The sequence below is a fragment of the Tachypleus tridentatus genome, chromosome 4, assembly GCF_004210375.1.
Source record: "Tachypleus tridentatus isolate NWPU-2018 chromosome 4, ASM421037v1, whole genome shotgun sequence".
Classification (NCBI taxonomy): domain Eukaryota; kingdom Metazoa; phylum Arthropoda; class Merostomata; order Xiphosura; family Limulidae; genus Tachypleus; species Tachypleus tridentatus.
Genome location: NC_134828.1, coordinates 80760239 through 80782289, shown reverse-complemented (window position 1 = coordinate 80782289; position 22051 = coordinate 80760239). Strand labels below are relative to the sequence as shown.

Here is a 22051-nt window from a genome sequence, read left to right as displayed (position 1 = left end):
TAAACAAACAATTCCAAAAAGGTTTTATTAACTAATGCACAGTTTTTCCCCTAGTGATTTCTTCATGAATGAGATCTACGCACAGTTTAAAATTAATGATAATGTACCATTTGCTTGAAGTACTGTAGTTATTTTGTTGAATATGAATAAATAGTGATATAACAACATCACGTCTTAAGTTTCTTAATGGTTACAATGTAAAACATCTTATGTGACTTCAAAGTAGCACAAAAATGCAAGTGAAACCTTAGCATAATTTGGTCTCAAGAACTTTTTGTTATTGTGCAATCTCTGTTAAGTGTTTGTTGTTGTTTTCTTTGTGAAAAGTCCTCCAGTGGCACAGCAGTATGTCTGCAGACTTATACTGCTAGAAACCGGGTTTTGACACCCTTGGTGGGCAGAACACAGATAACCCTTTGTGTAGCTTTGTGTTTAAACACAAAACAAAACGAAAATTAAAATTAATGGAGAAAACATTGAAAGAAACTAATTAAGCTTTCTGAGCTTTGATAAAACAAGGATGACTGTTACCAGGTTGAAGTAATCATCGGTGTCCAAAATACACCAATGAATAGTCTGACATTGCCAGAATTTCGTTATGAAGCCTAGTCCTTTGTTTCTTCGGTATATTTTACACTGCTGGTTTTCTCTTATATTTTATATAACAAGCAAATTGTATGTTACGTATCATCTCACATTCAGTAGCAAGAAATGTCTCCAGTATCACTTTTGATAATAACCCTGTTTGATTTCACCTGGTGGCGAATGACGTCCATGAAGAAAATAATTCTTTGAAAATGTTAACTAAAGAAATCTATGAAGCTGATATTCAAGCGCGACAGTTGGTTTAAGAGACTATAAAAATACAGCAAAGCCACATCCGGCTATCTCCTGAGCCGACCGAGGGGAATCGAGCTCCTGATTTTGGCGTTGTAAATCCATAGACTTACCGCTGTACTAGCGGGAAGGCCTATATTTAGTGTATATGGCGATATGGTAAAACATATTCCACCTAATTTTATTAATTTCTGAAGTAGCATGAGATCGAATGTCGTAATTTTCAGTTATGAAATAGAATCTGAACAACTTCTCATTTTTGTATGTCAGTGTTAAAATAGTAAAAAGATAAATTTATCATTAGCGTATATTGAAAACCCTATGCTATTTTAATGCTACTGAACACAAAATCAAACCCTCAGATGTCACAAAATACTTCCATCTCAATTACTTTGAAAAACAAGTTATATATGTTTGTCTCAGAAAGAGAAATTGAACTGGATTACTTAAATAATCCAGCATATATTTTCTTCATGTTCATTGGTCTTAAGATTTTGGCCAGCAGTGTACATTAAACCTTCAAAGTAAGATAAAAGCTTGTTACATAAATTGAAACAAGTATCAGTAAAATAACAAAAACAAGTTGTGTGTGGTGTTTTAGGTAAATGTGAAAAACATTTTATTGTAAATATTTTCCTTTCTCTAGAAATCAGACTCAAATAACAAAAATTCCAAATATCTACCCTAACAAGTCATCAATTCGAATTTGGTCGTAAGATTGTTTGTTTGTTTTTGAATTTTGCGCAAAGCTACTCGAGGGCTATCTGCGCTAGTCGTCCCTAATTTAGCAGTGTAAGACTGGAGGGAAGGCAGCTAGTCATCACCACCCACCGCCAATTCTTGGATTTTTTTTTTAATCAACGAATAGTGGAATTGTAAATGGAATAGTCAATGTAAAGTCGAAGCATGTACTACGTTTTTTTAAATAATACATATCATTGTATCTGCAAATAGTTGTTTGTTAACTTGTTCTTAAAACTCCAATAATTTCGAAATAAATCCAAAGTTTTAATTTTTCAACAGCTTTTCTTAATATTTCAATAAAGAGATATACATTGACAGCATTAACGAAAACCAGTGCTTAATTTTTGTAGAACTTCTTCGGTTTGAAGATCTGGAACATACTTTGGATTATTTTAAAATCTAAAGGCGAAAATACTATAATTTTAAGACTTCCTATGTTGTAGTGTGAATTGATGTATGGCTTAAGGTACCCGCCAAAGACAATACTCTTTTTCTGTTCTATCCCAAATAGTAGACTCAATAACTCTTAAACTATTATCTCTCGAAATTCGCTCCTCATCACCTGTCAACATAAGCCTTTTACCATTTTGTTTAGAAATTAAACACTAGCTAAAATGTATTTTGTTTTAATTCATCATTATTCACTGGTTTAAGGAGGTGTTCCGTCTAGAATATCTCTAAAAGATTATTTCAAATGTGTTACAACAACCAGTCTAGCTAATCATCTGGACCAACATAACTGACTGTATTAGTTTAAAAGGTATATTGTATTATTTCATTCAGGTGACCTGTATATTTTTGCATAATTTTATTATGCAGTCCAACATTCGCACATTTTAGTTTAATTTTTCTCAAGCGGTCATTGAAGGTTGATAGTACTTAAATAATTTAGTTGTTTGTAGCTTTCAAACTTGTATGATTTTTTGTCTTGAAATAGCTAATTCTACTTTTTTAAAATAAGTCTTATTAATTAGAATAGGATTGCTTTTCAGCTGTTTTGCTACCTTCTTCCCAAAGAAGAATACATTCAGAGTTTTTGTATTTTCCTGTTCAAAGTTATGCGTCAGTACTCTCCCTAGTGACTCAGCGGGATGTCTGCGGACTTACAACACTAAAAACCGGGTTTCGATACCTGTGGTAGGCAGAGCACAGACAGCTTCTTGTGTAGCTTTGTGCTTAATTCAAAACAACAACAACTCTCTGACCATTTTCCACAATCTTCTGAAACTTTGATGGGAAAAAAACCTGAAATTTTTCAAAGGTCGTTTAAAAGAACATCATAATATTTTCCGTATTAATGGGTAAAATATCCTAGAGGCAGTAAATGGAAAGTTGTATTGAAGACGCTTTATAAAGGCTTGCAATTTTGACAGGTATTGTTACCAAAACAAAGATCGAACATATTGTTAAGCATGTCAGTGAGTTATTATACGGCATGGCCATTCTATCCGTACTTTCAGCTGTTATTGTTTGGCGGGTAAACTATAATCGTTATTGATGGATGTGGAACTTCCATTGTTTGTTATGTGTCTACAGTTCAAGCCAATTCTTCTCAAGCGCAACTGATACAGCAAAAGGCAACAGTAAAAATATTTCACATTCTTTGTTGTAACCAAATTGTAAATGCCATCTTGTTATTAGGACCAAAAGAGTTAAGCAGTGAATTATTTTTATTTAGACAATATACAAGTATATATATATTTCGCCCTATTTAAGTAACTTGACAGCAGGAATTAATTCTTTGTGTTGCACTATCACACAGTGAAGCAACAGCCTTGATAATGTGTTTCTTTCTTTGTTGTTAAGCGTAAAGCTCTACAACGGGCTAGCTGTGCTGTGCACACCATGGCTATCGAAGCCCTGGTTTTAGGGTTATAAGCTTTAAGGCTTTCCGCTGAGCTACTTGGGGTGGGCTACCTTGAGTAAACATTTCTTTATTGTCTATCATATTAAATAGTTTAATACAAATAAACATATATATATATATATATATATGAATGTTGTTCCTCAAGACGTGAAAAGAAAAAAAAAAAACTTGGAGAAATTATAATAAAGAATAAATTATAGCAAGGTCTTTACTGCCCGACGAAAGACGACTGCTCAAAACGTCGCACAAAATAAACCACATTAGGTATTTATTTAGACGTGTCAATTTGTTCTTTATTGTATGTATACATATATGTATATATCACTGGGTAATACTAAATACTAGTAGATGTAAAACATTTATGGTCAAATTAATATCATTATTGAAACAGCAATTCTTTAAATACAAGATTTCTAAAATAATACAAAAGATTTCTTGAAACAGACATCGAAATTTGTAAGTCCACTTGTCTTAGTCCTAACAGTAGTTAAGCTTTTATTAAGCACGACCATTTCTCGCTAAATATATAACGTTGTGATTTGTGTACGTGCTTTGCTTTAGTTTAGTTAGAGTTAAACTATACCATACTTAGCAATATCAGTACATACTCTTATGTTCCCCTCAGTGGATTCGGCAGACAGTCAGATGTGGCTTTGCTATAAGAAAACACACACATACACTTATAATGTTATTCTACGACCTGACTTTAGACATTTTCCAAAATTTTGACAAGCTTTTAATATATTGCACAAAATGTCTACTAAAACATACTTACATTCGCCTTTTGTTTAAATACGTTGAAGTTAGCGCGCGTGCGCATTTAGATAGTACAGTACGCGCGACCTTTCAGAACAGACAGTAACTGAATAAAATTATACAACCTACAAGTTATGCAACAACGTAACAAGGGTTATTATCTGGGATTCGGTAACGGCGTGAACAAAATAATTCCTGAGAGGGAGGAAGAGGTCAACGCTGAACCTGACCCTCTCTGGTCCAAACATGGACCGAATCGCGATGAAGAAGTTTTATTACAACAGATTATTTAATATTATACAACATAAATATGTGTATATTAAAAGTGGAACGGAATAAACGTTGTTATAGCTTTCTATCTAATTATTCAGCAAAGAAATTAAATATTATTTCATATTTTATATAAATTACCAGTAAAGTAGAATAGGATATTATTTTACATCACGTAGAATACATTAAAAGGAAATATTAATTTTTTCTTGTTCCTCACATTAAACCAGAAAAAGATATTAAATATTGTTTTATATTCCTTGCAATAAGTCAACATAATATAAAGTATTAATGTAAAAATCACTTTCGTTTCTTATCTTAAAGAAACTGTTTGTACACTGTAAAATATAGAACTGCTTAAAGCTATTAGAAGATTAAAGTATTGATTAATTATCATAAGTTTAATAAGTGGATTCCCTATGGGTGAAGTATGATAAGTATGTATTTATTCATGATAAAGAAAACGTGAGTTGGTCGCCTGGGAAAATAACAGCTATTGATAAGCGTTGGTAATCTTCGTTTCGTTGAAGACGCTGGGCTCTTCCTAAATTTTAACAATATACCTTTGACTTGGACGTTTCTTTATCTATAACCAATATATCTCTCTCGCCTGCTGCCTTATTGGGATACTTAATACGTTCGTTTCTTAACTTTCGTGTGTTTTTTCTTGTTAAAAATCGTATTGGTACAAAACAAACTGCGTTAGTTATTCATCCAGTTGTGATTTTTCTGTATGAATCTGGTTGATAATAGTTAATTGACAGTTTTACGTGTTCGCTTCCAAATATCAACGTAGCAGATTTTACTATTGCAAATATATTTATTTAGAAATACAACATAATAATGGAATAAATACTATCAGATTCTTTTTTGCTGTTGTTAAGCTCAAACTTTCACAACTGACCATCTGTGCTTTGCATACCTCGGTGATTGAGTTCTGAATTTAATGTTATTAGTTTTCGAGCTTAACGCTGTGTCACAGGATACCTGTTAGACTTTTGTGTTTTTCTTTATTTAACAATACGATAAAATAATCATATTACTATTTTTAAACAACAAGATATATGATTAACTTGGAGAATGTTACCAAGTGTTTGTTTCTTTATTCAACCATGCAATAAAATTATAACAGGTAAATGTAAATGTATTTATATTTAATTCTTTTTCAAACAAAATAAATTATAATTGGTGGATGCCACTATTTAAAATATGAATAAATCATTTGAATATTTGAAACATTTTGCCTTTTTATTCAATCCATGATTTGATTTGTTCGTTTGTTGAAATTAAATATAAAGCTACACATTGGGCTATCAGTGCTCTTCCCACCACAGGTATCGGATCCCGGTTTCTGGTGCTATAAGTCCGCAGACACACTGCTATCACGATTTGATATGACGAACTGCACATCAGAAATTAAATTCGTAATTTTATTCGAGAGGTATATAAAAACGTAACTTATGATTTTAAATTTAGAGCTGCATACAGATGTTGTTCTAAATTTACATGTGGATTTAACACAAAGATTTTAACCTTAAGCTCACATGAAGGATTTCACATACAGATGTTAATCCCAAGATTATATAAAGGACGTCATATATACAGATGTTAAGCCCAAGATCATGTGAAGGATAGGGCCCCTCATATGTTAACCTTATGATTATATGAGGAACCTGTATGTATGTTAACCTCAAGCTCGGATGGAGGATTTTACATCCAGACCTAAAATGATATGAATAATTTCATACAGATATTAACCCTAAATGCACATAAAGGATTCACTTATAGATGTTTACCTTAAGCTGGTACGAAGGACTTCATTCAGATATTAACCCAAAGCTCACATGAAGGATTTGACAAAAAGATGTTAACCGTAACCTTTCCATAAAATGGTTCAAATGAGTAGGCAGATGGTATCATTAGATGTAAAATCTTTCATACATGCATTAACTATAAACTGTAAAACCGACTTTCACACAGAAACAACTGTTTCTCTGAAAGATCTCTAAAATTTCTGACACATATTTTATCATTAAAGTGATGCAAAAAATTAGCACAGAAGTAATCTTCTTGTCTAAATAAACAAAAAATATACATAATTAAATAACAACTGTTAATTTGATATGGAGATTTTTCTACATCATGAGACTTTTCGGCCCGGCATGGGCAGGTGGTTAAGGCGCTCGAATCGTAATCCGAGGGTCGCGGGTTCAAATCCCCGTCGCACCAAACATGCTTGCCCTTTCAGCCACGGGGGCATTATAATGTGAATGTCAATCCCACTATTCGTTAGTAAAAGAGTAGCTAAAGAGTTGGCGGTGGGTGGTGATGACTAGCTGCTTTCCCTCTAGTCTTACACTGCTAAATTAGGGACAACTAGTGTAGATTGCCCTCGTGTAGCTTTGCCCGAAATTCAAAACCAAAAACAAACAATGAGACCTTTCTTCATATAGAAATGAAACATGAGTTTATAACCGGAACGGAACCTTATGAAGATTCTTTATATAGAACTAGCTTCAATTCACTGTAAAAAATATTTTAAAAGTTGTTTACATTAGTGTAAAAGTATATTTTTCATCTAGTTTTGATTTGTTATGTATACGAACTACAATCATTGTAGTTTAAAATGTTAGAAAATATGCAAATCTTTTCATTTTATCAATGATTCTAATGATAAATAATTAATTAATGTAAGAGTTTAATTAAGAAGAAGAACAACAAGTAGTTACCAATAATTAAGCGCAAAGATATTTTTTTTTTAATTCTGAATATTTCAAAGCGAACTAACACTACAACACATAGTTGTTTTTACATTTTGTACCATATATATGATGTATGATTATTATTTTTTCAAACATCACCCAGTACAGCTAACACAGAGCGATTTTGTTATTAAAACGTCAAAGCAAAGAGAATTAACGCCCTATAACAGAGTCATAGTAAAAATATTTACATCATACTAGTCGAGTTTCACGAAATATTGTAAAAGACCTCGGTTGTTCATCAAGTACTGGGAGGTACATATTATATAGATATTAGGAACTCAGACCTATAACACCAGACAAGGTTGGTACTGGAGAATAGGATTCATTGAAAGAGATGTTAAGTGTCTAAAAAAATCAATCCATAAAAAATAACGAAGAAAAAATGTAAATAACATTGGTTATGACATGAATGAGTCACTCACAAGTTTCAGTATGAGAATGCTGCAGTAAAAGGACTTTATAGGAAAACTAGTGATGAGAAATCCTTTTTTGGTGTACAAATAGAACAATGCAAAAATAATACCTTTTGTGAAGTAACATGTCCCCTGGTCCTCTGAAAAGTGGCATAAATTGTTTTTGATAGTTGAGTCTAAATTCTAATTGTGTGGTTTTAACCAGCGTTTATGTTTGCCGAAGAGGCAATGAGTGGTTATAGAAAGAGTGCTAACATTCAAACACGCAGGAGGATCTGGGATGGTTTGGGGCACAGTAGCTGAAAATGGTGTTGGACTTCTCCAAAAAAAAAATAACGGAATCATGGATCATCATAAATAACATGTAACATTAGTCCATCATGCTATATTCTCTGTAAGAAGCATAATTTGATATTTTTAAGAAAAAATTACCACAAGAACATTTGAAGGAAATGTTAAGCTTATTAAGCAAAAAACAACAACAACAACATGCTCGAAAGATCTCAAACAAATGAAATGATCGCTACAAGTTCAGAACTTTACCTCATAGAACAAATACAGGACTTGCTGGACTCCATTCATGACAAAAGTACCAACGTTTGAACACAACTTCAAGAAAAGTTAAATATAATCACAGCAGTATTTTAATACATAAACAGAATGATACAAAAATGACAAGCTATTATTACTGATGAAGGTGGCCACACTAAATAAACACTTAAAGACATTGTTTGTGTACTAATTTTGTCATAGTTACTGTAATGTTAACTTACAATAATTAGAAGTCAATTTCCAAAGCAAATCAATGACCGTAAAATGACATATCGTTTAGATGTTCCAAAAAATTTGTTCACTGACATCCATATATAACTAAAACATGTTCGGTTGATCGTCTTTAATATTTCTATTTTAATTTATTATTAAGTAGGTTATTACTGTATTTAAAGTGGCTCTTCAATATGTCTCTAAAGAACTCTAAAACGAATTATATTAATTAGAAACATTTAATTTGGAAGCTAATATTGGACATAGAGATTAAATACATTTATTCAGGTTTATTATCAAACTATAAATCTGACCAAGCTTAGAAAAAGTAACTGATTAGCATGATTAATGTATATGTTTAAACATACAAATTTAATTCGATTTTCAGTTTTCACATTAGAAATTTCTTGAGCTTCATTTCAGCGAAATATGATTAAGCGTAATTGTTTTTCTGTCTACCTCGCTTCTACAGTATCTAATTAGCATCATAGAACTCTGCTAGCATGAGTGTATATATATATATATTATCTTTATAAAAAATTATTTTTCTTTTGTCTAGGTCTACTTTTACGATAATTTCATAAGAAAAAATACAACATAAGATTGATATAAAGATCGTATTGATAATTCTCTATTTTTTTCTAGGTTTTTAGTCCAATAGTTATTATTTGACATGGTACATTTTTGTGTATTGACGTTTACTCATAATAGTTTAACAGAGAAAACATTAAGATTGGTAGATAGCTCTAAAGTCTGTTTCACGTCTAATCTTTTTCATTATTTATTATATATCGATATAAATTACTGATTTTAAGTTATAGTAAGTTACGCAGGAGTTGAGTTAAATTATGAGGTCATTGAGAAACCTATGTCTTGATTAGTCATCTCTGTATTTTAAGGTTAGTTTTATTCCGAATACCACTGTCCTCTAAACAGGAGTTTGTATTAGAACATCTCTATGGAATTGGCTCGTCTAACTTTTACATAGAGATTTTACCGGCCTCACTAACTCATCAAAGGAGTTATTTAGTTATTAATTTAATTTAAAACTGGCTTCACGAATTTAACAAAACAAGTACCTTATGGCACTGGGAGGAAATACCGTAATATTAAACCTCCACCCCAATGGCATAACACTTTTTCTTTCGATTTACAACACTAGAAACCTGGTTTCGATACCCGATGTGAGCAGAGCACTAATAGCCTATTGTGTAGCTATGTGCTTAACTACAGACAAACAGGCAAGTAGAGTAATATTAAGACTGCCTCACATAATTTAACGTTGGAAATGATAAACTTAGCTAAACAATAGTAGATCCATTAACTTAACTCTAAATGAAACCTACAAGTGGGGCTTTGAATCACTAGCAAGAGTACTTAAAGTAATTTAGCAAAAATAACTCTTAATGCCATTTAACAGTGACTGATCTGAGAAAATGCACGTTAGCTTTTCTACTAAACATTAAGAACGCACATACTGGGGCATCCAGTTTTACACTGAGTGAAAGCATAGTAACTCGCCTACTTGAAACCTACTAAAAATACACATAATTTTTCGTACTTTGTGAAAAATAACTTATATAACCCTGATGCATGGATATTTGCTCATCTAAACCCACATAAAGCTGGATTGTCTGTCTGTTGTTTTGACGCTACAAGTTTGTGTAAGGAATTGGTTAAATTAATGTCGTTTATAGCTAGTAGAATAACGGGGACTTAAATTCAATAGATCGAACTTTGATGGATAAACAATTGGACAAACGGTTCGAATTTATTAGCCATTTAAGTTTGTACTGCGTAAAGCCATATCATAAGTAAGAGACGTGTAATATGCGAGTAGTATGATTTCCTTTGCTTATTGCACGTATTTACTAAACCTTAATCGATTATATTTTTCTAGTATGATACATTATTGAGTAACGTAATAGCTTACCTAAGTCAATACGGCGTGAAGCGTGAATCAAATGCTTCTTTCAAGTTAATCCTAAGATAACCTGGTACGTAACTACACGTTAGTGTTCCGCTTGTCTTTACATTGGGTTAATCTAGTGGCATAACTGCACCTCGACGTTTCTCTTGTGGTTTTTCTGTGTTATCCTCTTAGCTTATAAAATTTGAAACGAGGTAAATTCAGTAGTGATTCACGTAATGTTATAAGAAGGAAATTACTGACTCAAGCAATATAAGCATTAAATAAAGCAGAAACTTGCTTTACATAAAGACACCTAACTTTACACTGAGAAGGTTTAGCGTAATTTATTGAAAAGTCTTACCCTACATTTTGATCACGCTGCTCGACACTGATAATCACTGATCCAACTTAATACTGATAGCACTGCACTCAAAGTAACAATGATGACGTTAGATTTTGGGTCTGGCATGGCCTAGCGCGTTAAGGCGTGCGCTTTGTAATTTGAGGGTCGCGGGTTCGCGTCTGAGTCGCACCAAATATGCTCGCCCTTTCAGCCGTGGGGGCGTTATAACGTGACGGTCAATCCCACTATTCGTTGGTAAAAGAGTAGCCCAAGAGTTGGCGGTGGGTGGTGATGACTAGCTGCTTTCCCTCTAGTCTTACACTGCTAAATTAGGGACAACTAGTGTAGATTGCCCTCGTGTAGCTTTGCCCGAAATTCAAAAACAAAAACAAACAATGAGACCTTTCTTCATATAGAAATGAAACATGAGTTTATAACCGGAACGGAACCTTATGAAGATTCTTTATATAGAACTAGCTTCAATTCACTGTAAAAAATATTTTAAAAGTTGTTTACATTAGTGTAAAAGTATATTTTTCATCTAGTTTTGATTTGTTATGTATACGAACTACAATCATTGTAGTTTAAAATGTTAGAAAATATGCAAATCTTTTCATTTTATCAATGATTCTAATGATAAATAATTAATTAATGTAAGAGTTTAATTAAGAAGAAGAACAACAAGTAGTTACCAATAATTAAGCGCAAAGATATTTTTTTTTAATTCTGAATATTTCAAAGCGAACTAACACTACAACACATAGTTGTTTTTACATTTTGTACCATATATATGATGTATGATTATTATTTTTTCAAACATCACCCAGTACAGCTAACACAGAGCGATTTTGTTATTAAAACGTCAAAGCAAAGAGAATTAACGCCCTATAACAGAGTCATAGTAAAAATATTTACATCATACTAGTCGAGTTTCACGAAATATTGTAAAAGACCTCGGTTGTTCATCAAGTACTGGGAGGTACATATTATATAGATATTAGGAACTCAGACCTATAACACCAGACAAGGTTGGTACTGGAGAATAGGATTCATTGAAAGAGATGTTAAGTGTCTAAAAAAATCAATCCATGAAAAATAACGAAGAAAAAATGTAAATAACATTGGTTATGACATGAATGAGTCACTCACAAGTTTCAGTATGAGAATGCTGCAGTAAAAGGACTTTATAGGAAAACTAGTGATGAGAAATCCTTTTTTGGTGTACAAATAGAACAATGCAAAAATAATACCTTTTGTGAAGTAACATGTCCCCTGGTCCTCTGAAAAGTGGCATAAATTGTTTTTGATAGTTGAGTCTAAATTCTAATTGTGTGGTTTTAACCAGCGTTTATGTTTGCCGAAGAGGCAATGAGTGGTTATAGAAAGAGTGCTAACATTCAAACACGCAGGAGGATCTGGGATGGTTTGGGGCACAGTAGCTGAAAATGGTGTTGGACTTCTCCAAAAAAAAAATAACGGAATCATGGATCATCATAAATAACATGTAACATTAGTCCATCATGCTATATTCTCTGTAAGAAGCATAATTTGATATTTTTAAGAAAAATTACCACAAGAACATTTGAAGGAAATGTTAAGCTTATTAAGCAAAAAACAACAACAACAACATGCTCGAAAGATCTCAAACAAATGAAATGATCGCTACAAGTTCAGAACTTTACCTCATAGAACAAATACAGGACTTGCTGGACTCCATTCATGACAAAAGTACCAACGTTTGAACACAACTTCAAGAAAAGTTAAATATAATCACAGCAGTATTTTAATACATAAACAGAATGATACAAAAATGACAAGCTATTATTACTGATGAAGGTGGCCACACTAAATAAACACTTAAAGACATTGTTTGTGTACTAATTTTGTCATAGTTACTGTAATGTTAACTTACAATAATTAGAAGTCAATTTCCAAAGCAAATCAATGACCGTAAAATGACATATCGTTTAGATGTTCCAAAAAATTTGTTCACTGACATCCATATATAACTAAAACATGTTCGGTTGATCGTCTTTAATATTTCTATTTTAGTTTATTATTAAGTAGGTTATTACTGTATTTAAAGTGGCTCCTCAATATGTCTCTAAAGAACTCTAAAACGAATTATATTAATTAGAAACATTTAATTTGGAAGCTAATATTGGACATAGAGATTAAATACATTTATTCAGGTTTATTATCAAACTATAAATCTGACCAAGCTTAGAAAAAGTAACTGATTAGCATGATTAATGTATATGTTTAAACATACAAATTTAATTCGATTTTCAGTTTTCACATTAGAAATTTCTTGAGCTTCATTTCAGCGAAATATGATTAAGCGTAATTGTTTTTCTGTCTACCTCGCTTCTACAGTATCTAATTAGTATCATAAAACTCTGCTAGCAGGAGTGTATATATATATATATATATATTATCTTTATAAAAATTATTTTTCTTTTGTCTAGGTCTACTTTTACGATAATTTCATAAGAAAAAATACAACATAAGATTGATATAAAGATCGTATTGATAATTCTCTATTTTTTTCTAGGTTTTTAGTCCAATAGTTATTATTTGACATGGTACATTTTTGTGTATTGACGTTTACTCATAATAGTTTAACAGAGAAAACATTAAGATTGGTAGATAGCTCTAAAGTCTGTTTCACGTCTAATCTTTTTCATTATTTATTATATATCGATATAAATTACTGATTTTAAGTTATAGTAAGTTACGCAGGAGTTGAGTTAAATTATGAGGTCATTGAGAAACCTATGTCTTGATTAGTCATCTCTGTATTTTAAGGTTAGTTTTATTCCGAATACCACTGTCCTCTAAACAGGAGTTTGTATTAGAACATCTCTATGGAATTGGCTCGTCTAACTTTTACATAGAGATTTTACCGGCCTCACTAACTCATCAAAGGAGTTATTTAGTTATTAATTTAATTTAAAACTGGCTTCACGAATTTAACAAAACAAGTACCTTATGGCACTGGGAGGAAATACCGTAATATTAAACCTCCACCCCAATGGCATAACACTTTTTCTTTCGATTTACAACACTAGAAACCTGGTTTCGATACCCGATGTGAGCAGAGCACTAATAGCCTATTGTGTAGCTATGTGCTTAACTACAGACAAACAGGCAAGTAGAGTAATATTAAGACTGCCTCACATAATTTAACGTTGGAAATGATAAACTTAGCTAAACAATAGTAGATCCATTAACTTAACTCTAAATGAAACCTACAAGTGGGCTTTGAATCACTAGCAAGAGTACTTAAAGTAATTTAGCAAAAATAACTCTTAATGCCATTTAACAGTGACTGATCTGAGAAAATGCACGTTAGCTTTTCTACTAAACATTAAGAACGCACATACTGGGGCATCCAGTTTTACACTGAGTGAAAGCATAGTAACTCGCCTACTTGAAACCTACTAAAAATACACATAATTTTTCGTACTTTGTGAAAAATAACTTATATAACCCTGATGCATGGATATTTGCTCATCTAAACCCACATAAAGCTGGATTGTCTGTCTGTTGTTTTGACGCTACAAGTTTGTGTAAGGAATTGGTTAAATTAATGTCGTTTATAGCTAGTAGAATAACGGGGACTTAAATTCAATAGATCGAACTTTGATGGATAAACAATTGGACAAACGGTTCGAATTTATTAGCCATTTAAGTTTGTACTGCGTAAAGCCATACCATACGTAAGAGACGTGTAATATGCGTGTAGTATGATTTCCTTTGCTTATTGCACGTATTTACTAAACCTTAATCGATTATATTTTTCTAGTATGATACATTATTGAGTAACGTAATAGCTTACCTAAGTCAATACGGCGTGAAGCGTGAATCAAATGCTTCTTTCAAGTTAATCCTAAGATAACCTGGTACGTAACTACACGTTAGTGTTCCGCTTGTCTTTACATTGGGTTAATCTAGTGGCATAACTGCACCTCGACGTTTCTCTTGTGGTTTTTCTGTGTTATCCTCTTAGCTTATAAAATTTGAAACGAGGTAAATTCAGTAGTGATTCACGTAATGTTATAAGAAGGGAAATTACTGACTCAAGCAATATAAGCATTAAATAAAGCAGAAACTTGCTTTACATAAAGACACCTAACTTTACACTGAGAAGGTTTAGCGTAATTTATTGAAAAGTCTTACCCTACATTTTGATCACGCTGCTCGACACTGATAATCACTGATCCAACTTAATACTGATAGCACTGCACTCAAAGTAACAATGATGACGTTAGATTTTGGGTCTGGCATGGCCTAGCGCGTTAAGGCGTGCGCTTTGTAATTTGAGGGTCGCGGGTTCGCGTCTGAGTCGCACCAAATATGCTCGCCCTTTCAGCCGTGGGGGCGTTATAACGTGACGGTCAATCCCACTATTCGTTGGTAAAAGAGTAGCCCAAGAGTTGGCGGTGGGTGGTGATGACTAGCTGCCTTCCCTCTAGTCTTACACTGCTAAATTAGGGACGGCTAGCACAGATAGCCCTCGAGTAGCTTTGTGCGAAATTCCAAAACAAACAAACAGACGTTAGATTTGACCTAACGAAAAGTAGTTTTTCTTAACTTAGAACTTTGTTTGCTGAGTTGACATATTCAAACTCTCTCTTTTCTTAAGTTAAGATACTAAATGTTTATCAAACTTATTAATACTTAAAATGGTTAACTTTATTTAACAAGATTCTTTAATTAATCTTAAATTTGAGTACTTAATCTAAGTTAACACTAAAATTGATTGACGGAACTGAACACTCCGATTGTCTTGTAATAAAGCAGTAAACTTAAATAAATACAAACAGTGGCTCATTTAACCAACATTGAAAATGTTGACAATGAAATTAGTTAACATTAGAAAGAGTTTACATAATTAAATATTAACTAATTTGACACTCAGAGTGATTTTTATAATTCGTTAATGAAAAAGTATTTCCTCATTAAAATCTGTCTTACTTAATGTTCCAAATGAGAGTTTCTTAAGTAGAGTAACACCAAGAGTACTTTATATAACTATTTAGCGTGACTGTTAAGTAGAGTAACACCAAGAGTACTTTATATAACTATTTAGCGTGACTATTAAGTAGAGTAACACCAAGAGTACTTTATATAACTATCTAACGTTACATTGAACGTTTTTTAAGTAAAGTAACATCCAGAGTAGCTTAAGCAATTGTCTAACATAATATGGCAGTCGTAATATTAATATCAAAATAATTTTGAATATGTGAATCAGCAAGTTATGTTAGAACCATAACCAATATAAAGTCACAATGGAGTGAGAGGTGTGAGAATTTTGTTTTGACACTGCTCGATGTTTGGTTGACAGTCCGATGACACAGGAATCTGATTACGTTTGAGAATGGTATATGATAGCACTTCGCGATGTTAAATATTAATAAATTCAGGTCCCATAGATGTGTTCAGGCTGGAGAGTTGGTAATTTCAATCCATAAATGTTCTTTATACTTAATGACGTCAGAAAGCAGTACAATACGTATCAGTGTACAATGCATAGTAGTTGGAGTACCGAGACCATCCTGAAAAACACATGCAACATACTATACCCTCGCCATGCTAAGTAAAGTGGTGTGATGTAATGTGTACCGATTAATACAAATGTAAGTGTTAAAGCGGTTCACGTGCAACAGGCAACAGCAGACAGCAAAATATGGATCTTCATCGGAAAAAGAAGCCAACAGGGTATGGGCTTACAAAGAAACACCTTGCAGACATGCCTTCCGTTCGAACTTTGTATATAACACAAGCAGATGGAGGGTGAAAAAAGTATTTCTGCTATTTCATAAGATGACATATAGGTCAAATCATTGGATGTAGCGTCTATGTATTTCTATGAGACTAAACTGTTGAAAAGGACCTGAGAAATCATCGTCTTCATAAACTAGACGGATTATGAAAAGACCAAGGAGGAGGTGTGATTTGGACATGTCAGATATACGATGGAGCTTTTCTGCAACGTAATATACGCTGCAGGGCTACTGCCAAACTGAACGGTTGCCAGATAGAGCATGGCTGGACGCGGTGATACGGACTACAAAGACATGGTGAGGCTTCAAAATTAATTTTTTAAATGAAGATGAGCAGTAATTTATCCAGTTTAACTGAGTGATTACTTTGACTTAAACTTATAAAAGAGTAGTTAATTTAACGTGCTTTCAATACCTGCAGTGATTGAATTTGTTTAAGACCTGCTTAATGAATAATGTGTTATGATTTCAAATGCAATGAAAGATGTGTCTTTGTTTTATTGTTTTTTTTTGTTCGAATTAACTACTTAACTAAGGACTAAGACTTTCAAAAGCGTTACCTTTTAGCAAATACTTTGCTGAAATCCTTTATACATTCGCCGTCTTGCTTTATTTTCTGATAAAGCTATTTAAGTCTAATTAAAACATTAAATCTAATGCATTACATTAAATGTAGGATGAGTGTTTTGAAAAAGAAAATCGATGAGTTGAATGAATCAGACCGAAACACTAATTAAACCAGATTTCTTCACAGATTGCTCTGTTTTCAGCTGTCATTCGAGAGTTTTAATTGCAAATAAATAAATAAAATCAGTCTGGTGCTTGTTTAATGATATAGAACCTAAAACTCATTTACATTTCCTAATCGAGTTATTTGGAGTGCATCGAACTGTGTGCGTTTCTTATTTCAGTCCTACCGTTTATTTGGTTAAAACATGGGACTTCAATTAGCACTAGGAACCCGAATATCAAAAGCTACATTGTTTCCATCGTGGCTACAAGGTGAAATAAATATAAATGAAAGATCGATACATTTCTTTCTTTTAAAAAAAAGTTTCGAAAAGTTTAAATCAAGTTCTTGCTTTTTCATTTTTGAATCCATATAATGTACTTAATATTTTTAGGTAAATATTTTAGGTAAAGCCTTAAAAGGTTCCATTATTGAATAACTGTGTTTTTGAGCTTCAACGTTAAATTTCTATATCATAATATTTTTCTAAAATTTACTGGGATTCTGTATATATGCTGCTCTTTAACATGCAAAATGACTCATGATATAAAAGAACGATAAAAAGATTGGTCAAACAATAATTAAGTATTTATTTGATTTTTCACAAAGACACAACAACTCAATTAAACAAAGAAAGATGTGTATTTGTTCTTGAGAATCCAATCAACAAACATTTGCATAGATATTGTGTGAAACAAGAAAATTTCGACTGATATATTACTTCCAGAGAGAATCGAATTGTGATTGGGTGATATCTAGATCACGTGACAACTTGTTATTCTACAGCGCCAGCCTCAAGGTTTGATTTATAAACGTTATTTCCAGCTATCAATTCTCTCTGTAAATAGGAACTGCATTGTATATAAATCAACTGTAATGGTGGGAAGAGATAATGTGAATTTTCTACGTTGATCGAAACTCTTAAGTTCTTAGGTCACTATATTTTTTTTATCAAAATAACAATAAAATACCATACTTTGAAATCTTTTAAGATATGTTCTCACTAAATTACCTTACATCAGTTGTATATAGATTTCTTGAGTCATAGATTTATTGTCTACATAGTATACAAAACGTTCTTTATTTTCATGAATCTAGAAGTAATTACATTTGCTTTATCAGAAGTTCTTGTAGTTGTGGAGTACCAAGGTGATTCTTGTAGTTTCTAATTTTCATTGAAAGTTACTTCTTCACACACTTTTAAAATATAACTACCGGTTCTATTTCAATATTCACTTAAGTTCGGAACATCTAAAGCATTTTCTTGTCATGGTTTCTGCTTCCTTTCTGCACTCTCTATTTTCACAATAATTTTTATTTTTATGTATTTTTCTACAGTTCTTCAAAATCTTTCTGCACAGTTTTATGCAATCATTGCTATATCCTTTAAAATTCCTTAAAAAACACCGCCTCTGAGCAGTTTTAAACAATTATACAGCACTTTTTGCATTTTTGTCTCATCGTATATCTTTATAGAGTTTTAATATGCTTCTTTTACAAAACTAGTTTTGGATTTGATAACCTCTTACAATGCTTTGGCAAGTTTTAGTTCCAACCTAAAGATTTCTTGCTTAAACATAAAATGCTCCGGCATGACCAGTTGGTTAGGGCGTTACACTCGTAATCCGAGGGTCGCGGGTTCGTGTAGCATTAAACATGCTCGCCCTTTTACCCATGAAGGCGTTATATGTAGCGGTCACTCACACTATTTGTGAGTAACTCAAGATTTGGCGGTGAGTGGTGATGACTAGATGCCTTCCTTCTAGTCTTACACTGCTAAATTAGGGACGGCTAGCGCAGATAGCCCTCGTGTAGCTTCGTGCAAAATTCGAAAATAAAGAAACTTAAATAAGGAGACTTATGCAAACTTTTCTGAATTATCTTTTTAACATTAGAATAGATTTAACGTTAAAACACTGCCTTCTAAAGCAAAGTTACATTTTCAGATTTAAAAAGTCACATTATATTTTAATAACTAGTATGTAAAGAATATCGCCTATCAACTGTTTATATACAGAAAAACTCGAGTTTTCCTAGAAAGTTTGATTCAATTAGATCCAAAACTACTGAAGGAGTGTGCAAACAAACATATTCACAATACAAACGCAAATTAATATAGAATTAAAATAAAAAAAATACTATAATGTACCTCAGAAACATATAACGTATTTATCAAATTACTAAAATGACGGCACGACATGGCCGGGTGGTTAAGGCACTCGACTCGTAACCTGAAGGTCGTGGATTCGGATCCCCGTCACACCAAACATGCTCTCCCTTCAACCGTGAGTACGTTATAATGTTTCGGTCAATTCCACTATTTATTGGTAAAAGAGTAGCCCAAGAGTTGGCGGTGGGTGATGATGACTAACTTCCTTCCTTTATACTGTTAAATTAGGGGCGGCTAGCGCAGATAACCCTCGTGTAGCTGTGTGCGAAATTCAAAACATAACCCAAATAATATTAATTATTAAGTATGGTTAATTCTTAACCCTTTTTCTCGCTTCTTTATAACGATAAATCCTTTCATCGGAGAAATGAATCATTATATTAGCTCGTACAACAACAGTATTATAGTACAATTACAAACGGCTATAAATTCTTTGTAAACATACGTGATGTGTATTTTTGTAAACTATCATTTCATTATTTATAATTCTTTTTAACTGTCTATCCATCTGTCTAAACTAATTCATCTTCAACCACTATAACTAGGTAAGAGAAATATTCACATTTTCTAGAGACCAGTGTCAGCTGGGCAAGACGGACAGAGCACGTAGGTTTTTTCTCGCTGTGAGATTTGGAAAGGCTTGGTGGTTTTGACACTACAGTTTTTATTCTTTATCTCTCCGTATGTTCGTATATGTTTGTGGTATTGAGGACATTTCAAGTGTATTCCGACCGAAACTGTCAGAAACAATAGGCACTGTGGATATCCACCCACTGACAAACTTTCAAGTGTGAAATTATAGTGTGTTATAAAAGATAGCTATGAACATCAATCCATGCGTATCAAAAGAGTATACTTTTCTTGGTTTATCGTCAGACAGCATCTTCATCAATGTGTTTCGTTTTACTGATGCTTTGACAGACTCTAGTCATCGATATGTGTCACTTTCAAGGTGTCATGACGAAGCTCTTGCACTCATGTGCAAAATGTTAACTGTGACTTGGCTGGAGCTATAATCATAGGCAGGGGAGAATTAACGAACGAGCACCAGCCAAACAGGAGAGCTGCGGTAAAATCGACCATTTATAAAAAAGTAAGACATACATTGTCATGATATTTTATGTGTTTGTATTTATTATGTTTAATTAGGAACTTAATGTTAGCTATTAATAAAAACGCAAATAATTGTTATCAGATACGTATACATGCGTTTGTGCTAGTTCGTATTTTTCCTAAGCAAACATTTTGTGCGTGAAAAAGATAAAAAAAATCCAATTAAACATAATGTATTATGATATGACTAGTTACATTATTCGTATAGTGTGTAAACATTATACAGGCCTATTTATTTATTCATTCTACCCTAACTTTCTAATTTAATGAGGCGTAGTTTTGTGTGGGGATCCTCCATGTTATACGAGTTAGGGCTCCAATAACTATTAATTCATGGGCGTGTGACATTTTATTTGTTATCAATGTTCTAGTTTTGGTGTAATTTACAGAACAATAACAACGAGTCATCATATTTGTTTAAATATTGTAATAGTAAAAAATATAGTCGTCAACGAGTGACATTTTTTTCTAGCCTTTTGAAGATAATGTGGTGATCTAGGCGTTCCATTTCTTTTCTAGTGCAGAAATAAACTAATGTCACGTGTGGCGTAAGATTTTAGTTTTGTTATCGACACTTATGTGGGTTTCTAGCGAAGAGCGGATCTTATCTCTTACGAAGAAATATTGAATGCCTATTTTAGATTCTTTGCATTGTTTTAAGAAGTAGCACGTTCTACACGAGCGTCATTTTATTCGTTCCTCATGCGCGTGATTCGTTTTATTCTAGTCTTCATAGGTTGTCAATTTCTAAGTCAACAAAACCAAGTTCTCCGAATATTAACAGATGGTTGCTATCATGGACGATGAAAAGCGAGAGTTAATTTCTGTTTTTTTTATGGTTTTGAATCTTTTCTAGAGAGAGCATATTGAAAAGAGGGACAAAGCTGGGTGATGTGTAGGGAAAATATCAAAATATAAGTGCTAAAAAATAAAATTGGAAATTAAAAGCTTTAAAAGAAAATATATATTAGATACTAAGAAGGCTAAACGCGAATATTATAAAATCGCGATTATTGAAACAAAAGTTAAAAAGTTCTCTGTCACACAAGACTGCCCCCCAGTGGCTTAGTGGTATGTCTGTGGACGTACAATACTAAAAACCGGGTTTCGATATCCGTGGTGGGTAGAGCACAGATAGCCCATTGTGTAGTTTTGTGCTTAATTAAAAAAACAACAACACACAAGACTCACGTGCTAAAACGTATAACGTAAAACTGTTGTTTTAATAAAGATGCCATATAAAGTCAGAAATAATGTTAAATATCAAATAGGACACACATATCAAATACGTGTAACGAAAAAACTATTTTTCTGGGAGTATTTAGAGTGTGTCCATGTTCTATTTTAATATTTTGGTATTAGACAGGACATGCACGCTAAACACTTGTAATAAAAACTATTGGTCTTGGAATACGTCAAGTATAATTCTATCCAATGATATGCAAACTTATTGTTTGATAAAACGTGTAATTTGTTCAGATGATAGGTTTTGGACAACACTCTCATTCCTTAACCACATATACTGGAAAACGTTTCTTTGTACTTTTGGTATAAATCCATTTAATGGGTTAACA

The 22051-nt window shown here is 32.7% G+C and overlaps 1 protein-coding gene across 3 annotated transcripts in view; it reads right to left on the bottom strand.

The window, feature by feature from the left end:
- LOC143249532 (tetraspanin-18B-like) overlaps nucleotides 1-22051 on the bottom strand; it is a 48773-nt gene that overhangs the window by 12078 nt on the left and 14644 nt on the right. Inside the window, exon 1 of one of the 3 annotated variants that reach the window (XM_076499551.1) lies at nucleotides 4057-4185. The exons of the other annotated variants lie outside the window; for them this stretch is intronic. The gene's annotated coding sequence lies outside the window, so the exon portion shown is untranslated. Of the gene's footprint in view, nucleotides 1-4056; nucleotides 4186-22051 lie in introns of those variants that run through there. 3 annotated transcript variants of the gene reach the window in all.